Below are 6,028 nucleotides of genomic sequence, written 5' to 3'. Positions count from 1 at the left end.
TCTTTTATTGATAAAATGAGCTGGTGACCTTCCTGGTGTTTTGTTCTTGGAATTCCACCGACTCTTGATTTTTTTTTTATTAAAAGCTTGCCTTTGTGTGCCAGGTGATGTTAGGTCGCTGACGTAGCTCCTTGTCGCGTATTTACCTATTCCGCTGACCAATGCGAATATTTATAAACACCTGGCCTGACAATGTAGACTTGGCCTCATGTCAGAATACAATGATGAACTAACCCACTTGAAAGTCAACGTGGGGGCTCTTATGGTTCACGTCGCACCCATTTTGTTTCCTTGCGGTGGAATCTTGACCATTTCGTCTATAGGCGGCAGACCTTGCAATGTCCCGAGAAACCACGCGGGCAGCTGCTTAATTTATTCTTTCTTGAGGGTGTGGGCACGTCTGCGGACATATCTATACAACTGGCCTTTTGTTATATGTATTCGCCACTTGTTCAAGAGGTGCTTTAACTTTACCAGGGTTCGAACAACTACCAACACAATTTTAGGAAAACGAGGCTCCCTCAAATTTGAAATCGGCAAGTTGAAGCTCGATTGCATGATATGTGTGCAGTACTTTCTGAGAACATTCTAAGAAATGTGTTTAGCAATTGCCTATTTAAAGGTTTTCGCCGGCGCGGAATCATAGGGCAATAGATGCTTTCATGAACTGGGGCAGAAACATAACAAACATATTTATGAGAGAAGGTAAGATTAAGGGCTAAAATTTGCAGGTTGTTATTAACAGGTTGTTCATGGGTAAGAGATAAACCTGCGGCAATAGGTTTTCTACCTGTCGAACCACGATTTATTCCTGCATAAACTCAATTATTATGGCAGTTCAGGAACCAGCCTATCTTTAATGCAGCCATATTTGAAACACCGGAAACAAATGCTTTCTATTAATCACATTATATCAAACTTACAACCTCTTCTCTCTGGAGTACAAAAAGGCAGCATTCTGGGGGCGGTATTATTTATTAGAGCGCAGCTCTTTGGCGCCCGTTTCTGCGTTTCGCGGCTTCGCCGTTGTAACCAGCCGTGGGCACCTTAGTCGCGCTTTAAGGTACGAAACCAATGGAGCGGGAATTTGGATATGAGCGGGAAGGCACATAACTACCCTCTTGGAACAGTGTGCACCTCAATCGTGCTTTAAGCTACGTGGCGGTAGTGACAGATGTGCGCTGCATACGGTCGCATTGGCAACGTTGTGCCAGAAACACGGTGCTGAAGCCATTAGCTGTTGGCGTTCATTGTGGTCATTGGCGTTGGCGTTGACAACATTTTACACTCCGATCATTTTAAGGAAAGGAAGTGCGCATAACTGGCTCCCTGGGTAAGTGGACGCCTGAATCGCGCTTATAGGAACGTGGGGTGATGGGAGAGAGATGTGGGCAGCATGCGTTAGCGCTGACAACGGTGAGCGAACTCACTCAATCAACGATTAACTGTCACCTGCCATGGTGGCAGGGTTGGCGGGGACTTGAATGCAGATATAACGACAAACAGGAATTTCGTACCACTTATGCGGGAGTACATCGCGTTCCACTCGCTCGTAACGCCTCCCACGGCTGTGACAACCTTGCGAAATACTTGCATAGACTTCGTCTTTGAGAACCAGGCATTGGTTTAGCAAGTCCAGCATATATATATAAGTCTATTTCTCCGACCACGAAGCTTCCCCCATGACAATGAAGAACTGTTTGTGGAGTGTTTCTTGAAGAAGGAAAATGTGTAAAAAATATCAGTTATCTGCAATTGTATACATGTTTTCCTCGAATTCTTTGCCTCAGCCGATCGAAAAGCTGAGCAGCTGATGAGCTGCGCTCAATTTCGCATTAAGAAGTCACGTAACTGTTCACAATTTTTTTAGATACATTAATGACATATTTTTCGCCCCTCTTCCTGTACACATAATAGCGTGTGCAGATGACCACACAATGCTTGTCTGAAGCAACACGGAAACTGACCTGCTAGAACATGGAAATCAATTTCTAGAATTCTTGCGTCAAAGGTATATTAAGAATTACTCTATTATAAATACCACCAAGACGAAAACGATATTATTCCGAACTAAATATAGAATTCTGGGGGCAAATGTTGACCTCTGGTTAGGAGATAGCAAAACTGGGGTCACGCAGAATGTCAAGTGTGCGGCGTTGTTTTAAACGAGTCCCTCAATTGGGACACATATACTGAGAAAATCTGCGCAAAAATGACCAAAAGTAATGGCGTCTTTTGTCGTGAGAGGAATGCCCTGCCCACCAGAGTGAAAATACTAATTTACAGCGCATTTCTACCGCCACACATAACTTATTGCCTCATGGCCTGGGGGACAACCAGGCAGAATGAAGCGAAAATCCTACTGGGTCAAAAACGAGCAATTAGATTAATAGCAAATTTACCATGGTGGCCTCATATGGGCCCCTAATTTAAAAGGCCCAGTTAATTAATTATTATTATTGTTGTTAATATTAATAATTAGGGTTAAATGGAGAGACATGGGAGAGGCCTTTGCCCTGCAGTGGGTGTAGTCAGGCTGAAGCCGATGATGATCATCGTCATGAAAATCGCGCAGTTATTTTCATACAAATTTATTTCTGTGTATCAAAATGCTGTTTCAGGTAAGAATGACTTTATTTTATCAGTTCGCAACCTCAGTCGTTCTATTTCAGCCCAAAATATACGGCGCCAAATCGCATGGTCCAAACCTTCTTCCGCTATAATTATCCTAAGCAGTCACTGACACACGATAAATTTATTTCCCTAGCTTGAAATTTAGAGAGTGCAAGTGTGTTATTAGAAATATTATCGAGAATATACTCAAAATAAGGTAGAAAAGATAGCTGATCATCAAATATTACTCCTAAAACTTTTATTTCTCGATCACCTTTTAGATTTTTTTGTGCATTATTACTAGACAAGGTAGTTTTTGATAGTTTTCACCTATTAGACTATATTCACATTTTTTGTGATTCAATATCAATCTTTGGCTTGATCACGAGTTGAAACCACGGGTGATTCAATATCAGTCTTTGGCTTCATCACCATTTGAGAGCATGATTAAGTCGTAGTTGACTGTGTTCTAGTTCTAGTCTTGAATTACTATTACCAAACTGAGACAAAAGAAGGCTGCTGCTCGGAACCCCATAGCAACTGCAGCCGCTGCGGTGAGCCTCATCCGGTCTGATACGCCAGTTCCGATGCAAAGGCGTCGGTTAAATCAATCGTACCCTTATTTTATCAGGAGACAATACGGTTAACAATAAGGCAGGGCCATGAATATACCATCTACTACTACGCTGACCAGTTCCAAAGAGCCCTTCGCTGTGTTTTCAATGTGAAACAACCTAGGCTTAGCGACGACAAGAAATTAGTGCCAGAACGCCGTCGACTTGCAAGCTCGCTAGCGGAACAGTTGTGGTAAGGTCGCAGCATCCGGTTCTGTGATTTGCTGATGTGGAAGGCACCAGATACTTTTTTTCCTCGTTAGGACGCTTGAATGGGCAGCCTAGGCACCTTGGGTGAGTGATAGAGTGCGTCGTTCTTGCGCTGGCGGATGGTACTCGAAGGTCGTATAAAAGCGCGATATCAGACGGCACTCTAGACATAGCTAATTTCAGTGTGTTGCTCTTGAAACGTGATTTTGAGTGAAAACTGTGAGTTGATGAACCGGGATAGTTGATGCGCTTTTCGTACTCTTACGCCAACGGCCACTCTGCCTTCACAGACGCAGCCATTTTCTCGGTTGACTATCCAAGCCGAGCACGCAAAGCTGGGTTCGCGATAAACTTTCGTTAGCGGCATGATTGCGATTGGTTTTTGCGTGTGAACAGCAGTAACTGCGTTCAGCGAAAACCGCGGTTACACAAGCCGCGGTTAAGCGTGCCTGTGTGTCAAAGGTATTAATTTGCGTTAAGGCAGGCGCGCACGCACACGTAATATTGATAGCATAATCGCTTTCTCAGCCTTCTGCTCGGGCTCACAGCTCCATTGTTCAGGTAGCTTGCAGTCGTCCACAACAAACGAGGCCTTTCAGCTCAGGCCAAAGGTCGCCGATTCCGAGGGATGTCCTTCTGAGGAAGATCATTAAGCACACTGGTTCACCGCTCCGTCTTCCAAGAAAGTTGTCCGACCCTAATTTGACAAAAACAGCGTGGGCGTGTAGGCTACAAGGAAAGATATGTGCTCAAGAATTTGAGTGCGGCGTAGTATGAGTTGTTTTATATTTTCTTGATATCAAGTCAAAACATTACTAATAAAAAATAATTTATTTCAGTGATGATTTACGTCGATATTACATCATTATGAACTTGATGAGCCGGTGCTTTTTACTGCGCTAGCCTTTATAGTGACCATTCCCCGCCTTTGGGGGCTGTGTGTTTGCCTGTTTGTCTGAAGGCGGCTTTGTGGGAGACTGCTCACCTGCTGACATGCCCACTGTGTCAGGCGGTGGCCCATTTAATGGAGATAGGCTCCTCGGGTAGAGCAACCTGGGTGCAACCCAACCCAAGTAGCCGAAGTCCCACCCGTGGTAACACTTGCAATAGCACCTGCCTTGTGCCCCTGTGCCACTGCTCACCTGCCCACCGGGGTCCCCATGTTCCCACCTGGCGGTAACCAGGTGGGAACATGGGGAGCTGCGCGACCGCTCGCTTGCTTACAGGATGGCTTACTTGCCAAGGTGTTCCCAGTGGACAGGTGAGCAGTGGCGCAAGGCAGGTGCGATCGCAGGTGCTGCCAAACCCTCCTTTAACTTTTGCATGAAACAAAGCACACACCAACAACCACCTTAATCTGGCAGAGCGGCACAGCACCGAAACACACCTTGCTAGCGCACGTAGCCGAATTTGGCTTAACTGCCCTAATCGAGTGGCATTTTATTTTCACTGACTCGTTCCCTCTCCTGTTTTTTGTGTTGCAGATTGGTTTTGAAAGCTCTTGATACTTTAACGCAAAAAGAATTAAGTAATTAACTTGTAAAAGCGATGATAAAATAAATTAAGGTGGCAGTCTGGGCTTGTTGGTAATTCACAGGTAAAAAAATAGCGCAGGGGCAGAACACGGACAAGCAAGGATACACATGACCGCTAACTTCCGACAGTTTATTGTGAACGCCAGGGCGGTAAATATACACGACGTGGCGATACATTGCGTAGGCTCAGGAGGACAAACAATTTCAATATTTTCTGAGATATTCTAGTTCCTTTCAAAAAGTCCTGTCCTCAGCTAATGGCAGCAAGTTTTGCTGAACAAGTAAAGAGGCTAACTAACGCCGGGTTTCCTATGCATGTCCTTGCAAGTATTACCGAAATCCTTCTGAGCCAGATCTGCTCTCCTCTAGATGTCTCACATCCCCTTCCTGCAAGTAAGCAAAAAGTTGCTATTACTCTATACATTCGCGGCTTGTCCCGTCGCTTGAAAAAAACTGGACAACAGGCCAATGCCAAAAGTCATTTCTTCAGCTCCTGAAACGCTGCAGAAACTCTGCAAGTTTACAAGACTCCGCCCTGTGAAAAAGAGTGAGTGCACCACGAAGCATGTAACCAAGTTCATCGAATGTATGGAATCAATTGTGTACAGCATTTCGGAAAGAAATGTACAGGTCAGAGTGGAAAGTGCCTGTATGAACGTCTTCATGAGCATCGTTACAATGTAAAAGAAAAAAGAGGTGGTGGTTTTCTTAATTTACGCTGAAGAAATTGTGAAGATTGTGTCCCTATCTGTGAAGCATCTAATGCCATCACCAAAAACCGTAACAAACTTACAAGTGAAATCACTGAAGCAGAAGCCATAGATAGCTTAGGTGACTTGTGCATGACGAAACTCGAAAGGAAGTAGATGATTTGAGAACTATTGAAATTGTTTGTCCTTCTGCGCATGCGCAATATATCGCCACGCAGTGTATATTTAGCGCCCTGCGGTTCACAATAAACTGTTGGAAGTTAGCTCTCGTGTGTGTCCTTGCTTGTCCCTGTTCTGCCCCTGCAATATTTTTATTTGACATTTGATGAAATAAAGTACATCTCCC

Source organism: Amblyomma mixtum, chromosome 2, assembly GCF_055824585.1.
Source record: "Amblyomma mixtum isolate Tamu chromosome 2, ASM5582458v1, whole genome shotgun sequence".
NCBI lineage: Eukaryota > Metazoa > Arthropoda > Arachnida > Ixodida > Ixodidae > Amblyomma > Amblyomma mixtum.
This window is presented reverse-complemented; position numbering follows the sequence as displayed.